This window comes from Narcine bancroftii, chromosome 7, assembly GCF_036971445.1.
Source record: "Narcine bancroftii isolate sNarBan1 chromosome 7, sNarBan1.hap1, whole genome shotgun sequence".
NCBI lineage: Eukaryota > Metazoa > Chordata > Chondrichthyes > Torpediniformes > Narcinidae > Narcine > Narcine bancroftii.
In genome coordinates this window covers 18149991-18168345 of record NC_091475.1, presented here as the reverse complement: position 1 = coordinate 18168345, position 18355 = coordinate 18149991, and the positions used below count along the sequence as shown (strand labels likewise).

Sequence of the window (18355 nt, the reverse complement as noted above, 5' to 3'; positions counted from 1 at the left end):
CGTCATTATGCGATTAAACATAATAAATTCAATAAAAGTTAATTTAATATCTCTCCAACATCCTACGTGATACAGCAAGTCTGAAATTATCTTTGAATTCATCTTAAAGCTGTCTAACATACTCCTCATTTTTTTTTCCCCAGGAAGCAAACCTTTTGAAAAAATGTGTTAACCAGAGTTATTGGTCTGACCACCACAGCCCCCACTCCCCTTAGCCCCCTGTAAATACACAGATCAATGATAGTTTAATGTCAGCTGGGTCCCTGAGATCTGTAGAAATCACAGTAGTGTCTCCACACTGATTCTTTACAATATTTTTCAGGTCATCTCAAAAGTAAATCATTCATTTATTCTGTTTGCTTCTTTTAAAGTAAATCAGTAACTCTTTAACATTGGCAATTCAGATAATATTGTTTACAGTGGAGAGATAAATTATGTTTGAACATCAGTACTGTGATTTGGGACTTGCATGGACCATTTCCCCTCTGCATTTGAACCAAACGCAAATGATTTCTCTCCATGTATATAGTTTGATATTTTATGGCTGTTCCCCATTTATTGTTGAAGTTCATGCTTGTTAAATAACCTGAGGCACACCAGAACGCAAAACAAACGATCGTCTCTTGATCGTCTCATCTTAAATCCCTTCAAAATCATTTGGCAATGAAATTATTCCACTTGATCTGAAACCACCTTGTTGCAGTCTAATTTAACCTCTCCACAGCGTTAGACACTCTAATCTAATAGCAACCTTTAGCCCTGTGTTCCATACCACCGGCAACCAGGACGTTCACTGGGCTTCAAAGTCCAAAATTCTCTTGCTCATTCTCATTCTCTCCCATTCTCTGTCTCTGCCCCTCTACATTTGTGCCTCTCTCCTCCCCACCTCTACCCTTTGTTTCTCTGCTTCTTACCTGCCTCTCACCTCTTCTCACTGCCTCTCCTCATCACTTTGTCTCTTTGCTTCCACCCCTCTATTTCTTCACACTCTCTATCTCCCTTTTCCTCCTCTCCCCTTCTTTTCTCCTCTTATCCACCTCTTCTATCTCTGTTTCTTAACTCCTCCTCTTCAACTCTCCCTCTCCATTCCTCCAACTCTCTGCCCATCACCTCCTTTTTCTCCTTTTAAGTTTGGTCACCTGCTTTAAAATCTCCTGAAATCTTTCTGTAATGAAATAGTATAGATAATGCTTGACCTCAACTAGTTGGCAGTGGACCACCATTTGGAAGTGTAGGTGAAAATATCCAGGTGTACATGTTCAGATAAACCATGACATATTAGAAGACCCATCTCACCCTGGCCATACTCCATTCATCCTCTCCCACCAGTACGAAGATCGATGTGCTTGAAATCACAAGCACCATCGCATTCAAATACCTGCCAGAGGAAGCTGTAGAAGCTGCTACATTCAAAAGACATTTGGGCAGGTTGATGGATAGGAAGGGCTGAGAAGGATATGAACCAAATGCAGGCATATGGGATGACACCAGAATGGCAGCGGCAGTGTGGATGAGTTGGGCTGAAGTGCCTATTCTATGCTATATGACCTATGACCTCCAGGTTAAATCATTGGGTCAGCACCAACCTTAAACCAGCACCCTGATCAATCCTGTATGGAGTCCATTTTATTTTCTCCATGTTCCTATGAACTATCCCCAGGTTCAACCCCAAAGCAGTGGGCCATTTATTTTGGCCAATTAAATCACTAAACTTCATGTCATTGAGAGGAGGGAAGAAATGTGAGAACACGGAGTCACATGAAGGACCGACGTTCCTGCACATTCTTGGTCAGAATTCTGCCAGTTCCCACATATGCAGACTGGTTGACTAAGCTTGGTGCATCTGTAGGTGTCTGCTTGGAGAATGGATGCTCCTATATAAAGCTTCTCTATGCTGCACCAATCAGCATTCTCATCATTACAAACTAATTTCTATTGCAACACTGTGAGAGGCCATTCAGCCCATCAGGTCCTCTCCAGCTTCCTGATTATCAACCCATTCAGACATCCCACCTGGAAATATGCAGTGACATATTGTCCACTGAAACAAGGGATGCTGGGGGTGGGCGCAAAGTAGTTCATAAGTAGACCACTGCTACTCAGCTCCAGGGTCGAGGATTCAATCTCAACCTTTAGTGCTGTTTATGTGGAGTTTTCACATTCTCACTGTGACCATGTGTGTTTCCTCCTGGAGGTTCCACCTCCCTCCCGCATCCCAAAGCCACGCCGGTTGGGGGGGGGAGGGGATTATTAATGACTGTTGAAACACAGAAATGCTGGAGGAATTCAGCATCCAGAGGAGGTAAAGATTTATTACTAACATTTCAGGCCTGAGCAGCGTCCAGAGGAGGTAAAGATTTATTACTAACCTTTCAGGCCTGAGCAGCGTCCAGAGGAGGTAAAGATTTATTACTAACCTTTCAGGCCTGAGCCTTTCCTCAATGTATGAAATAAAGAAAAAAAAAGACAAAATACTGGGGAAAGAAAGAGAGAAGATGGGAAGGGGACAAGTACAGACCAACAGACAGTTAATTGGAAATAAAAAGAAGATAGATGAGAATTATTTACTGTAAATTATCCCTGTCAGAGATTATTTGGGACTTATGGGTTATGGAATTATGTAGACATATGAGGCATTAACACAACCAGAACCCAGTGTTCTAATGTACTGTATATTACAAGCAGCAAAGCCTTTTGAAATTAAAAGGACAGCTTTGTAACAGACAGTATTATCGACAGAGCACAGGCCCATAGCAGGGGTTCACTTAATGTCAATGGGCTGCTTAATTGGCTACATCAAGAATCAAGATTCAATTTATATTGTAATTAAACAGTGTCATATTACATGAAATTTTGATTTTGCCTGCTGCAAGGCAGTCAGATTTGCCACCAGCAGGAATTGTCCAAGCTCCTCTTACAGTTCTCTCAGTCAGACTTACAGTCAGAGAGAGAGAGAAGTAAAAGTCCCCCCAGAGTCACAGCCCCTGCAGACTGAAGCTCCAGATCCAAACCTCCGACACAGTCAGGAACCCTTCAGCAGCCTTGGCAGCTCCTTGCGTCCCAGTTCTGATACCTGGTATCCCTCCAGCCAGTTCCAGCCAGTCTCCAGCAGTCCGCAGCCCACCACGAGTCTCCCAACAGCAGTCTCTAGCAGCCCACAGCTTCCTTGCCTCAAGTCGACGGTGGCCTGTCGCATGCAGCTGCAGAGCTCCCTCAGTGGTCTGCCACCATGCTCACCATCTCCACGGGCTGTCTCCTCCACTTCTCCCTCTCAGACAGTGCATGGCCTTCCCGTCCTCTGGTGCCCGGCTCCAGTCCTCCGCTTTCCTGGCGTCTACAGCCCCTCGGGGCTGCTGCCAATTAATAGGGGCTGCCATCTTGAGCGCAGACCCCTGAAGGCCGGATCTCAAATAAAAACTCCCATCGGCTCCCTCAACGGGCCGTTCAAAGCCTGTTCGGAGTCAACGGTGGTAGACTGGGTGGCTGGCCCCCATGGGTGCACTGCATCTCCAATCCCTCGCTCCCTGTGGGTCCACACCAGTGGCACTGGTGTCACTACAGATCTACGGTGGCTCCGACTGATCAAACCAAGATCAAAGAAGCTTCCAGATCAAATTTAGTTTTGTCACATTGCACATCAAAGACACATTGACGCTGTCTATCAATAATTAGGGCACTTGTGTTCGCAGAGGCAGCCATCACAACACTTAGGTGCTCTCTGTCTTCAAAAGCATTTAGATGTGAATTATTTTCTTCTAACATTCAGAGGTTTCTTATTAGTTCTAGGGTGCTTCCATTATAGATACATAATTTAACGTGTGACAGACTGAAGTACCTAACTAAACATCCTTACATCTTCCCCCCTCTCTCTCATTTTCATCCAGGGCCCAAAACAGACCTTCCAGGTGAGGAAGAGCTTCACACACCCTCGTCATTGTACTTCGTTCAGTGTTCTTGGTGTCGCCCCCTTGACACCAATTTCGATGAACAATTTCACGTGCACTGTCTGTAGGTCTGAGCTTGAGCTCCAGGTGGTCAACTAATTTAATTCACCCCAGCTTCATCCAATGCCAAACATAAACTCGGGGAACAACACATCACATTCTTGCAGGACAGCTTAAAACCCCATGGCAAGATTTATTTTTCTAATTCCCCCCCTCCTCGACCTCTATCTGGTTACACTGTTTCTATTTCTCTTTATGTACTCTCGTTGCTCCTTCCCCCTCCCAGTGGTCTTGGCCTGTACCTGTCTACACCTCTCCCATCTTCTGCCCAATAATCTATTGCCTCATAGCCCCTCCCCATCTTATTTTCCCCCTTGATTATACTTGTTTCACACCTTCTATCTTCCGTCTCAATTAAAGGCCCCCAACCCAAAACAATGACTTACCATTTCTACCCGTCCAACCCATTGAGCCCCTCCAGCTTCTCGCTGCAATGTCAAGATTGAAATTCCATCAAATCTCCTTTTGATGCCTTTATTTTTAACAGGAGAAATACGCATTGTATTTTGCATTTGGAGATTGTACTAAGAGGTTCTCCGAGATAATGACTGCTTGCCATGTTACAATAAATACCTTTTGCATTTTTACCAACAGTACTTAATCATGAGGAATGGAACATGAAAGTCTGAAGACACTATGATTGAAGAAGTAACACAATGCTGGAGAAAGTCAGCAGGTCAAACAGGATACTTTATACAGCAAAAATAAAGATATATAACCAATTTTTGAACCATTCATCAAGGTATGAGCAAAATATAGGCAGGCGCCTTAACAAAATGGAGGTGGGGGGAAGGACGGGAAGAGAAGCATGGTCCCACAGGCGGGAGATAATGGGGGATAAGGAAGGGAGGGCACACCAGCAAACAGAGAAGGGGTAGATGGCTCTGTGAATGGAGAGGAAAGGGGGAGGAGAGCTAGAGGAAAGGAGACAGAGGGATGGAGAAGAGAGGGAGAATGGTGAGAGGTCTAGCAGAAACCAGAGAAGTTTGAAAGTATGAGTTAACTTTCCTGGATAGCAGGCAAAACAAAACATTGAACAGACTCTCAGTGCACATGACAATATAAACAATTCAATTTAATTCAGCTCAGAGGGGTGTTGACAGCATTGGGAGTGAATGGCTCACAGGGATTGAGACTGGTGAGAAGAGAGCTTAGTGACTTTCTATGTTGTGAGAAAATATGGAAAAATTTCTGATGGAAATATATTGCAATATATTTGATTGTTTTCAAGAAGCTTATGCACACCTTTGGGTCATTGTGCATGAATCACTATTGAGTCCCATTCCTTCTGCATCCATAATATACAGCAGCATAATTTTTCTACTTATCAACATCCATTTAGAATTACTTTCCAATAACTTCAAATGCTGCTCCCTCCAGATTTTTTTATCGCGTTCCTCGTCCACCTCTGGCTTTCTGCCAATCATCCAGTCATTCATCCTCCTGTGATTAGGCACTTTCAAGCAGGAAAAACACCAGTCTTTAAAGCCAGAGGTTCTTCGCCCTTACGGCTAAAGCCATACCTCTTTATTGTGCAGTGGCTGGCTCTGAATCGCCGATTCCAACCCTTCTCGGAAAGGGGGCAGACCGCTGAGCTCCGCTGCCTGACCTGAATGTACAGCCGCTGCAAGTGGCTGGTTAGGGACAGGCGAATGATGCTGTCAGCCCGCAACCCATCTCCCCACTCACTCCTCTCCCTCCATAACGCCTTCAAGAGTGGTTCCAGCTGCATGGGAAATTATGGGTAGGGAAGATGGCGATAGCTCTGCTGTGCATTTATGACAGATGGTGCTATGGCACCAGTTGCCCTACCTCCATCGGATCTGGAGGGTGCTTGGAGGTGCCTCGCCATATGAATGCTATGCTGGAGCAGCCTTTCAGGGCTGCTGTCTGAAAGGTAAGTTTTAAGATTTTGTCCGCTCTGGTAGCCGGCCTCCAGTCAGAGGCCTGACATGAAATAGCTTAATATCTCCATGGTGAGGCTATTCCAATGCAAACAATTCCTCTGATGTTCTCTGGTAGGATATTCTCAGAGGTGAGGTATTAAAAGTAGATAGTGCCAAGCTGAGATAGAACATGTGATATTTTCAACAAGACCTGACACTGTGATACATGGAAAAATCTGTAACAACAAACAATACTGCAGCTAAAAATAAAAAAAAAATAAACAGTAACTAGAGGTAACTTATCATTCACCATACAATGGTAACATCAGACTGGGGACACCAGATAATTTTGGACAAGGACTGCACTTCAAATGGAGAGTGGGTGAATGCATCAGGCAGAAAATCTATTTTTGATGTTTTTTTCAAAAATGGTTCTGGTCCCAAATCCACCCACAAAACCCTCAGTAAATGCTGGAGAGATGATGGAAAGATTAAGACGTTATTTCCACACCTGCAAGATCTTTATGATTTAAGATGCAAGGTTCCGAGAGGCATAGATAAGGTGGACAGCCAGTACCTTTCCCCCAGGGCAGGAGTAGCAAACACCAGAGGTCATGTGTACACATTTAAGGGAGGGAAGTTTAAGGGAGACATCAGGGGTTGTTTTTTTTTTAACAGAGGGAGTTGTGGGGCCCTGGAATGCAGGTAAATTCCATTTATTGTAGTAATTGAGCACCCAGGAATGCAGAAGGCCACAGTAAGCGGCAAACCTAACCGAGTCCGTCACGGGGAACCCACCTTCTCTCCGCTGATGACATCAACATGAGGTGCCGGTTTGAGAAGGCAGTGGACGTCATCAAGGATCCCTCACTCCCTGGTCACGCTCTGTGATTACTACTATCTTCAGGCGAAAGGCTCAGAAGCCCAGAGTTTGGCACCTCGAGGTTAAAGAACAGTTTTTTTCCCCAACCCCCATCAGGCTCTTGAACTTTCCTGGACTATCCTAACCGTAATACTATATCAAGATCACTAATAATCCATCTGCACCTACATAACATCACAGTTTTTTCATTAACTGCAGTTGCAAATATTTATCTATCCTTTTATATTTATTATTTTTGTTTTTCTCATTTGGTAATTCAATTTATTCTAATGGTCAGTGTATTTTATGTACATGGGAAGCTGCAACAAGCAAGATTTTCAATGTATTTGTAAAATGTATTTATGTATCTGACAATAAACTCTCATCGTCAGCTTCAAAATTAATATGTGAATGAATGTTTTTTTTTAATCATATACATCGTACTGTTGCAACAATATTCATTATTCCCACATATAAAAAAACACTATCTGATATCATTGAAGCTGCTTCCATCAAGACTGTCCCAAAGAAATATAATTCTATGTAGGCTAGTTTCACCAATCTCCTCCTGGCCACTCATGTGTGTTCCTATTCTGACAGACCACTGTGGAATAGACTTGTTTGCTTCCCAATGCTAATGAGAGAGATACAAAACTAGCAGGACTTCCACACATTTACTCGAACGATATTGAAGTTCACAAGAATGAAGGGGTGGGGGGGGGAAACGTCATAGAAATCAATTTGTTGAAATGCCTGGGTAAAGCAGATGTGGCAAAGTTGTTTCCCATAGTCAGGGAGTCCAGCTCAAGAGGGCACAACTTCAAGATTGAAGGGCACCCATTTAAAACAGAAATGCAGAGGAATTTCTCTGAAATCCTCTTAACTTTGCTACCAATGAAACCAGATTGATGGGTGTATTTAAGGCAGAGATTGATAGGTGTCTGAATACTTAGGGTATTAAAGGTTAAGGGGAGAAAGCTGGGGAGTGGGGCTGAGTGGTTGAATGGTTCAGCTCATGATGGAATGGTGGAGCTGACTCGATAGGCCAAATAGCCTACTTCTGCTCCTATGTCTTATGGTTTTATGGTCTTACAGTCAATATGGAGGTGTGGGAAAGAGTGCAGAAGAGCTTCAGCATGATGTCACCTGGATTAGAGAGTAATATCCATAAGGAGAGATCAGAATGTGTTCAGCTCAGGTTCAATTACCACATTTTCCCATGGCCTGTGAATCCCCTACATGCTGGATGTAATTTTCAAATGAAAACCCTCCCAGAAGGGGGTTAATAAACCTTTATCTATGATATGCTTTCAAATCTTGTCAGGTTTCTCTCAATAAGATTAAAAGAGCATGGGAGCATGATCTACAGTTTTCAATCTCAGACAAAAATTGGGATTTGATTCTTAAATTAGTTAACACTTCTTCACTATGTGCTCATCATTCTCTTATTCATTTCAATTATGCACATTGGACTTACATGTCTAAAGGCAAGTTATCCCGTTTATTTCCTGATCTAAATCCCTGATGTGTTAGATGTAATGACAGGGAAGCAACCTTGATGCATATGTTCTGGCCTTGTTGAGTTCTTGAACCTTATTTGAGGGAGATTTTTCATGTTTTGTCAATAATATTATGTTAATCTTGAACCTAATTCTTTAACGGCTTTGTTTGGATGTTAGATGACATTAACAAGCTATTTTCCTCAGCTGATCATCAAATCATACTATTTACAACTCTAATGGCATGAAGTGCTACTACTTAGATGGAAAGATCCTGTTCCACCCACTAAAACTCAATGGTTATGCCATGTCATGTCTTGCCTTAATTTAGAAAAGATCAAATGTTCCGGGTTTCATGCTAACACTCATTTTCATAAAATTTTGAGTCCTTTTACGGACTATTTACGTGCTCATTAAATCTGTGTATCTTGATCATTGATTGTATTTATTTATGGTTTTTTTTCCTTCAGTTCGTAATGTTTCATAGATTCAGCAGAAAGATACTAGCTTTAATGTTCTGTCAAAACATCTCAGGCTTTTGCAGTGGGATTTAGAGATCTTTTCTTTGTTTTTTTTTGTCATTCTGACAACATTGCATGAGGAAGCGGAAGATCGCTATTGTTTTATTTTTGGAAATGTACTTATATTCTACATATTTGTTCTCCAAATAATGTGTGCATATGCTGTGAATTGGAAATTCACAACTGGTATGATGTTCTAAGGACTGGCTCCTCCCCCACATACCCCGATATAAACATTGGATCCCCGTCAAAACCCCAGTTCAGTTCAAAGACCATGTTTGCTATTCTTACTGAATAAAAGCGTGCTCTACTCCCTCTAGTCTTTTGAGTGCTCTCAGTCGTGCTACAGCTTCTTCTATAAAGCTCAATAAAAGGGTTGAAAGTGGAATCTGTTCAGCAATTTAGATTTACTTTTAAAGCACCAGAGTCGATAAAAGTTTAAAATTAGGTCATACAACACAGTACAGACCCTATTGGCCCACGAGCCTGAGCTGCACAATTACACCTGTTAACCTACAACCACCCCCCCGTGCCCCCCCCCACCGTAAGTTTTAGAATGGTGGGAGGAAACCGGAGCACCTGAAGATACCCATGGGCACACAGGGAGAATGGACAAACTCTCTACAGACAGCGCCAGATTCGTACACCGGGTAGCGCCAGGCTAATGGTACTGTTCCTAAAAATAATAAATTCCAGAATAATCAATAGCCCACATTAAGACACAATATCTGTCACCAACAGCTCCCATTTCCTGTGAATGGTTATACCGGACAAAATTAGGACAGGACTGATCTCACAAAAATCGTGGCACTTATTCCTATCACATCCAAAGCTTCTTGGTCCCTGACCTGCCAACGTTTGCAAGTGGAGGATGAGAAAGTCTGAGGGAGCCTGTCTGTGTCTGTAAAAGTAAACATTGGCATGACGTGAAGAGACAAATGTAGGAATAAAGGAACATTTTTGATTATTACTTCATTCATTGGAACCCGAGGAGGAAATCGGAATCTTTCAGGTTATTTACCAGCTGAATCCCTGCCTTGTGAAATGACAAAAGTGATCTTTCCAAGACAGGGATTAATCTAGGGCCTCACAAATTATTACAAAGGTAACATAAAAATGTGCAAATAGTTTAGAATAATGATGTTAATTTGAGACTCAGTTATTGGATGTGTGCTGGTGCTAAATGATATTCAATGGACAGAACTGAGGGAACATGACAATTAGGAACCTTTAGAACATGATGCTCCTGGGAGAAAAGGTTTCAATATTTTTTTTAAGACTAATATATGCACCTCTGCTTTGTGTTAGCTTCTGCAGTTCTGATGGAGTCGAAAGCTAGTGGTAATTTGTATCTTAAGGTCAATCCCATTAGGTGTACTCATTACAAACGGGCTTGAAGCAAGCTCTGGCAAAGCCACGCTGGAGTTGGATTTACTCACAGAAGAGATGTCAGCTTGTGAGCTCTGGTTTTCGCAGAGAAGACATTGCCTTTCCCCGATTTCTATTTTGAAACCCCAATCCTTAAAGCGGGTAATTGATGCAAGAGAGAGCTTACGCTGGCCTCCAATTTCTGAGAACTAGTTTCAGGCCCACGTCAGACTAAAGTGGAACGAGGTGCCTGTTGCCACAAATGGGAATAAGTTTGGGCTGCCTGAATCTTGGTGTATCCTCCCAATCCAAAACCGTTGCTACCTTTACAGCAATCAATTCATTCACGGCCTCCTTCATTGGCATTCCCTTTCCCACCTCTCCAATAAGGACCAGGATGAGCTTCAGCAGAAACATTTAATCTTTTATCTGAGCACATTGCAGCCTCCCGCACTGAATTCACCATCTTCTGATAACTAATTTTCCCTTTGTTAAAATATGCCAGATGCCATCCATCTTTGAATTTGGTTCAGCTTGGCTCTCTCTCCACGAATATGGACTGACCTGCTGTCTACAGCCTTGGGTTTTCCAATTCTACATTTCTTACTCTATGTTGCTCTGCTCGTTTCATGGATCTGGTGAACAAAGAGCCCTGCCCTCCTGAACCAAGTGACCAGGTATCCACATTTGTAGTTCACGTTCAGCATAAACCTGTCTTCATCCTATTAAAGACTCTCCCTTGTCTTAGGCATCCCTTCTCCACTTCTAGGCTGGATTCTGATGTGGTTCAGTCATAACCTTGACATGAAATCATTCGCAACTCTGACAAACATGAACTTCGTTTTGCCTTCCACAGGTGCTTCCTATCCGATGGTGGTTCCAGTAGTTTCACCCAACCCCCTGTTCCACTATCTTGGAGCTCTCCCACCAGTCACATCAGAATCCACAATGGTAAATTAATAATTAATAGTTTATGTCAGAAATATTCAAATTTAATTTTTTTAGACAAACAGCACGGCAAAAGGCCCTCTGGCCTCAAGCCCGTGCTGCCAAATTACACCCAATCGATCTATAATCTCTGTACATTTTAAACAATGGGAGGAAACCAAAGCACCCAGAAGAGGCCCACGCGGACATAGGGAGAACGTAGAAACTTCTTTCAGGTAGCACCGGATTTGAACCTTTGTTGCTAGCATTATAATTGCATTGCACTAACCATGGCACCCTAAGACGCTAACCCTGCTGTGTCATGTCTTGTCGCTGAGACGTCTAACCTTCTGATAACGATGGACCAACAGAAGGAAGAGCGGAGAACAGAACAATCCTGAAACAGCAGAATGCCGCTTGCCCCCTTAATCCCATCCTATCTGATGAGAGAGCTACCCTTCTTAGACCGCTGTCTTCTCCCTTTATCACTTCTCAGCTACTTTCACTACCCTCCCACCTGCATCCACCTATTACCTCTTAACTGACAGCTTTTGCTCCCTCTTTTCTCCTTCTCTCCTCCTCCCCACACCCCGTATTTTTGTTTGGCATCTACCTGCTTTTCCACTTTCTCAACGAAGGAGTAAAGCTCATACAGTCACCTGCTTCTTACTTCCTGTGGATGCTGGGTGACCAGCTGAATTTCTCTAGCATTTTGTCTATTGTACTTGACCCTAGCATTGGCAGATTATTTTGTATAATTCCCTTATATCTCAGGTCACTCATCTGAGTGCTACTGATACCATGTAACCCAGTACTACCTGTCGCATGATCGGGTGGTCGGCAACTAAACCAGCTGCCCCTCCAGGCTTGCCTGGTGTGGAGGGTGACTAGACACCCTGCAGGATGAAAAACAAGACCTATCATAGGGTGGATGAACCCACTCATGGGGTCAATGGCCAAATAGCAAACACATGCTGCCGAGAATCATGGAAAGGACATGACTTGCCATGCTTGGTCTGGCCATTCACTGCAATAGAAGTTCCCCCGACCATCTTGGATCTCACTATGCTGCTGGAGCCAGGGGGAGGGGGGTATGTTGAGAGGGTGGGTCTGGACCTGTGCAACCCCATCTCATCTAAATCCATTCACACACACACTGTCCCTTTCTGAGGAGTGGGGTATCCTCATATCAAACCCCACAAACTGACTGAAAGGAACCATCATCATCCTATGGGATGGATGGCCAGAAGAAGAAGAAGAAAATTCCTTTAATCCTATCTGCACCTCCCTGTCAGAAATACTGAAATGTATTAACACTTGTTTGGCTGCTGCCTGATGCAGGAGGTCAGTGAAGAAAAGCAGATTTGTGAGATTGTTCCCCTCCTCGTCGTGTCCATTTCAGAATCACACTCAACCATAAAAGATATCTCTGACATTGTAGGGCCCATAATGCAATTCACCGCCTTCTGCAATTGATTTCTTGACTTCCTCATAGGAAAGATATCAATAAGATAGGAAGAGCACGGAGAAGATTTACTAGGATATTGCCCGGACTTCAGGAACTGAGTTACAGGGAAAGGTTAAACAGGTTTAGGACATTATTCCTTGGAGCGTAGAAGAATGAGGGGAGATTTGATAGAGGTACTTAAAATTATGAGGGGGACAGACAGAGTAAATGAAGGTAAATAGGGTTTTTCCACTGAGGGTAGGTGAGATATAAACTGGAGGACATGGGTTAAGAATGAAAGGGGAGAACATGAGGGGGAATTTCTTCACACAGAGATTGGAGGGAGTGTGGAACAAGTTACCAGCTGAGGTGGTCAATGCGGGCTCATTTTTAACATTAAGAAGAATTTGGATAGGTACATGGATGGGAGTGGTATGGATGGCTATGGACTGGGTGCAGGTCAGTGGGACAGGCAAAAGAAAAATGGTTCAGCACAAATTAGAAGGGCCGAGAAGGCCTGTTTCTGTTATATGGTTCTATGGAAGACTACAATCATTAGGAATTTGAAACAACTTCTCCTCAATGACGATCAACACAGGGACACCTAGAGGATGCATGCTTTGCCCACTGCTCTACTCACTGTACACCTGCAGTCAGGCACGATTCCAATGCTATCTACAAATCTGCAGATAGCGCCCTAGTCGTCGGCAGAATCACAACAGCAATGAGGAAGCGTACAGGAGGGAAATGGATCAGCTCGTTGAGTGGTGCCATAACAACAACTTTTGCAGGTAACGTTACCAAAACCAAGGACGTGATTGTGGACTTTAGGAGGAAATCAGGAGAATACAAACCAGTCCTCGTCGAAGGGTCGGCAGTGGAAAGGGTCAAGAACTTCAAATTTCTGGGTGTTCACATCTGTGAGAATCTGTCCTGGAGCCTTCATGTTGATGCAATCATGAAGAAGGCTCACCAACTGCTGTACTTTGTAAGGAGTTTGAGGAGATTTGTTTTGTCACTGAAGACTCTTGGAAACTTCTATATGTGTAACGTGGAGAACATTCTAGCTAGTTCCATCCCTGTCTGCTATGGAAGTGACTACACTCAGGACAAAAAAAAAGTGTGGTTAACTTGGCCTGTGACATCACGGGCACCAGTCTTCACCATCAAGGACATCTACATGAGGCAGTGCCTTAAAAAAGGAGCCTCTGTCCTCAAGGACCCCCACTACCCAGGCCACTCTTCACTCTACTACCATCAGGCTAAAGGTACAGGAGCTTAAAGACGAGCTCTCAGCGGCACAAGGACAGCTTCTTTCCCACTCCCATCAGATTCCTGAATGATCAGTAAACCAAAGACACTGCCTTATTTTGACTTTACCTTGCACGATTTTTAAAAATATATATCTTTATAAGGTAGTTTCTATCAATGTTTGCACTGTAATGCTGGCTCAAAACAATGACAATAAATTCTGATTCTGATTTATGCGCTTATCATTACTTTATAAAGCTTGATAAAATTCCCCTTTAACCCTTGCCACATTTTCCTACCCATAGCCCCCACCCATTCATTCTTTCCTCAGCAGCTGGGATGAGAATTCTAAAGATTCACTGCCACACAAGCAAAGAAGTCTCTCATCCCCTTATTTTGAGCCTCTAACTTTTGGTTTGTGACACTGCAAACGTGGAAATATGAACTTGAAACCATTCTATCAAGCCCTTTTAGAATTTTGTAGTTCTTCATGGTCACCTCCCATTGTCCTGAACTCGAGACCCCGTGCTCTGTCTGCTTAATCTCCCCTTACACAACTAACCCTAATTCTGGTCGCCTATATATACATATATATATACATATATATATATATATATATATACACACATATATATTTATATATATATATATATATACATATAATATAAACAGAGTGGAGAGAGTGCAGAGAAGGTTTACCAGAATGTTACCTGGGTTTAAGCATCTAGAGTATAGGGAGAGATTGGACAGATTAGGTCTTTATTCTTTGGAGCGTAGAAGGTTGAGAGGGGATTTGATAGAAGTATTTAAGATTATGAAAGGGATAGACAGAGTGGATGTGGATAGACTATTTCCATTAAGAGGAGGAAAGATTAAAACAAGAGGACATGAGTTAAGAATTAAGGGGCAGAGGTTTAGAGGTAACATGAGGGGGAACTTCTTTACTCAGAGAGTGGTAGCCGTGTGGAATGAGCTTCCGGGAGAAATAGTGGCGGCGGAGTCAATTGTATTATTTAAGAAAAGGTTGGACAGGTATATGGATGAGAAGAAGATGGAGGGTTATGGGCATTGTGCAGGGAGGTGGGACTAGAAAGGGGTGTTTGGTTCGGTGCGGACTAGAAGGGCCTAATGGCCTGTTTCCGTGCTGTAATTGTTATGTTATGTTATGTTATGTTAACCCGCATTTGTCAACGCAGAGAGATAAACAGAAGCAGTATCATCTCCGTCCAGCCATCGTATTTCTCAATTATCTTTGTCAGAAGTGGTCTCAGACGTAGACTTGTCCCTGAATCTCCTGCAGGAAACAACAGCTCAAACATTTTGACTGATCTGGCAGGAATTCAATGCAAAATGTATACATGTCTGCTATGAAGCTGCTCAGGTGCACAGGGAGGTGCGTTCAGTGAAGAGAGCTAACTTTTGATGATAACGCATACCCTTACAGTTTCACAGCTGTAAATCGCACGCAAAATGGATTAATTAGCTTTTGGCCACCAGAAAAAAAAGGTTTGAAAACCACTGTTTTCATTGTACCTCACTGACTCATTTCAGTAGCAAATGGGTCTAGAGCAGTGGTTCTCAACCTTTCCTTTCCACTCGCATACCACCTTAAGCAATCCCTTACTAATCACAGAGCACTTAGGCATAGGGAATACGTGAGTTTTTTAAAAAAAGGTTGCCCACCTCTGGTGTATACATACATAAAAATAAATAAATATTTTGGAATAAATAGTAGAATCTCGGAGGGTTTGTATGAGCAGTTCTTTCAGTGGCATGTGGGAATTAGATGTTTATCAGCCTGGTGGTTCTGGCTATGTATCTATGTCTCTACTGTATCTCTTTCCTGATGGGACTAGCTGGAAGTTGCTGCCTGTGGGTTTAAAGGGGTCCTCAATGATTTTGCAAGCCCTCTTCAGACAACAATCTCAGTGGATCACATCGACGGCGATGTGGTGGGGGGGGGGAGGAGGAATTTTACTGTCCAACTGTTTGAGGACTTCATTATGACTGCATACAAGGTTTTCTTGTGCAGATGTCAACGCGAGAGAATGATCTTGATTCCGTGATCAAGTGAACATGCAGGATGGCAAAATGGCAATAAAAAAAATGTTGTTTTTTGCTTGAGATCAAAGTGTTTCCACTAGGATATCAGAATTCCTATTATATAGTGTTTGTAACCTGATTGTTTTTTTTTAATGGAAATAAAACTGCTTGATGATGTGCATACAACCAAAATGTTGGGGCTTGATGACTGTAAAACTTTCCTTTCTATGGAATGCAAATATCTTTCAGGCTCCATTCAAAGCCTTTGTCTGTGCTGTTCAATTTTGATTTGATAAGAAGAATTAGTTGAAAGAAAATAACATTGCAATGATATTTGAGTGATGGATTGAGAATGTGCGTGTTTTATTCTTTAATAATGTGGTTGCATTGGAAATTTCTCAAATCCCATTAAAATACTTTTTAAAGAATATTTTTCTTGGTTCTCAAATGGTGGATTGTTTTTCCTTCCCAGAAACTAGAACTGATCATGACTGACCTGTAAAAAGCATCACTAGCTCATATCAAAGCATGAGCCTGTGGGTTCAAGGACCTCGAAGACCCGTCGTCAAATGGAAAGTGACCACACATGATCGGCACCCATCCACAACCACTCACTCCTTTGTGTCACTGATACAGAGTAAGAGAGGTTTGTACCATCTACAGGATAGACTGCAGCAACTCATCAAGATTCCTCGCACAGCACCTTCCAGGCCCACCCCTTTGAACAGCTGGGGTCAAGGGCAGCGAAACCATGGAGGTCGCTCCTCAAGCCAGTCGTCATCATGAATTTTTTTTAACCATTTATTTTAGAATATTGTGGTCTTATTGTGTTTTTTTTTTATTGTATGTGTTTATTGTATTGTATTTTATTTTACGTTCCGGTCAATGCTAATCATGTTTTATTGGCTGGTACACCAGCATGACAATAAAGAACCATTATCATTTTTATCATTGGAAATGTTTGGTTACTGGGTCAAAAGACTGGGACTCACGCATTCTGAAATCTCCCTCGCCTCTCCTCCCCCCCCCCCATCAACATGCTCTACCGCACACATGTCAAATTTGGCCCGCAATATAATTATATTTGGCCCGCAAGATCATTTCAAAAATGTATTAGAGGTGGCCCGCTGGCCGCCGCGCCAGTATAGCGCATGCACGGTAATACAACAAATCCCAGAATGCATTGGCGTCAGCCTGCTAATCGCCCCCACCTCCTCTGTTTACGTTGCAGGGTCTCACCGTGGACTCTGGTTTTGGGGCCTGGCCGGTGTCAGGGGAAGCCAAGGCCGCTTCCCAGCGCCCGGAACCGGAGGCCTCGGGCCTGACCTCGCCAGGACCGTTGCCCACTCCCCCTCCCTGCCGCAGGCCGATCCGCGACTCACGGTGATGGGGCCACTGATCTGCCGAGATGCCGCCCTGCAGCGAGAGCCAATGCCCCCGCACTGTCGTTGTCCAACCCGATCGCCCGTAAACCCCGCCCTCCCGCACACAGGCCTGAGTAAGGATTATGAACTTTAATCTCAGGATAAAACGATCTTCCAATCGTTTCATGTCACAGTGATAAATATATTCCTGGTTAAAAATGGTCCTACACCTGAATACAAGCTCATTAGGCATAAAATTTGAAAAGTGTGTAAATCAAAGGATATCTGTACCAATGGAAAAAGGGTATGGCAAATAACCCTGCTAGAGTTCATGCCCACAATCAGTCACCCATTTGATTGTTTCAGGAATCATGTTATTCTCCCACATTCTCAATAGCCCTCAGATTTTACTATTCGACAGCACACTAGCAACATTTGACAAATCTTCTATAGAGAAATATTATTTATTGAATATTTTATTTCTCATTTGTTAATGCTTCTGGAAAGAGTTTATCCAAAACTATTATTAAACATTTATTTTAATAAGAAAAAGTTTAACATTACATATGTTGAAAGAAGAGAAAACATGCAGATGTTGTTGAAAATTTTCAATAAATATTTAGTTCGGCCCTCAACTTAGTCCAAGTTTTTAATTTTGGCCCTCCGTGAATTTGAGTTTGACACCCCTGCTCTACCGGGATTGAGGAACCTTTCCACCCCGCATACAAGATTTTTCATCTGCTCCCATTGAGAACAAGATGCAGGAATATCAGAGCCAGCCCCACTAGGCTGAGGAATGATTTCTTCCCACAGGCGGTGAGAATGCTGAATGACTAAATGAATGGCTCACACTAACCATTCAAAACCCTCATATTCATGAAACAATAGTTACTTATTTACTTGTACAGGTACACAATCCTTTATACGGGCAGCTAAAATCTGGAAAGCTCCAAAATCTGGCAAGTGGGGAGAGACCAGCAGTGTGCTTCGGGCGGGTGAGAGACCGGCAGCATGAGTCGGGGGGGGGTGAGGGCGGAGACCGGCAGCGCAAGTCAGGCGGGCGAGGGGGGGGGGAGACGGCAGAGAGACTGGAACGGGGTAGGGGTGGATACGGCAGCACAATTCGGGTGGGCTTAAATCTGACTTTCCGAAATCTGGAAAAATCCAAAATTCGGAACACACT

General features: G+C 43.2%; 1 protein-coding gene and 1 long non-coding RNA gene across 2 annotated transcripts in view; one reads left to right on the top strand and one right to left on the bottom strand.

Annotated features, from left to right (window-relative positions):
- The window catches only part of LOC138739799 (uncharacterized), a 30822-nt gene extending 26114 nt beyond the window's left edge, over positions 1 to 4708 (top strand). Inside the window, exon 3 of the long non-coding RNA XR_011342429.1 lies at positions 4599 to 4708. This is a non-coding gene — a long non-coding RNA (uncharacterized lncRNA). The remainder of the gene's footprint in view (positions 1 to 4598) is intronic.
- LOC138738562 (neural cell adhesion molecule 2-like) overlaps positions 1 to 18355 on the bottom strand; it is a 1138397-nt gene that overhangs the window by 660950 nt on the left and 459092 nt on the right. The window lies entirely within an intron of this gene.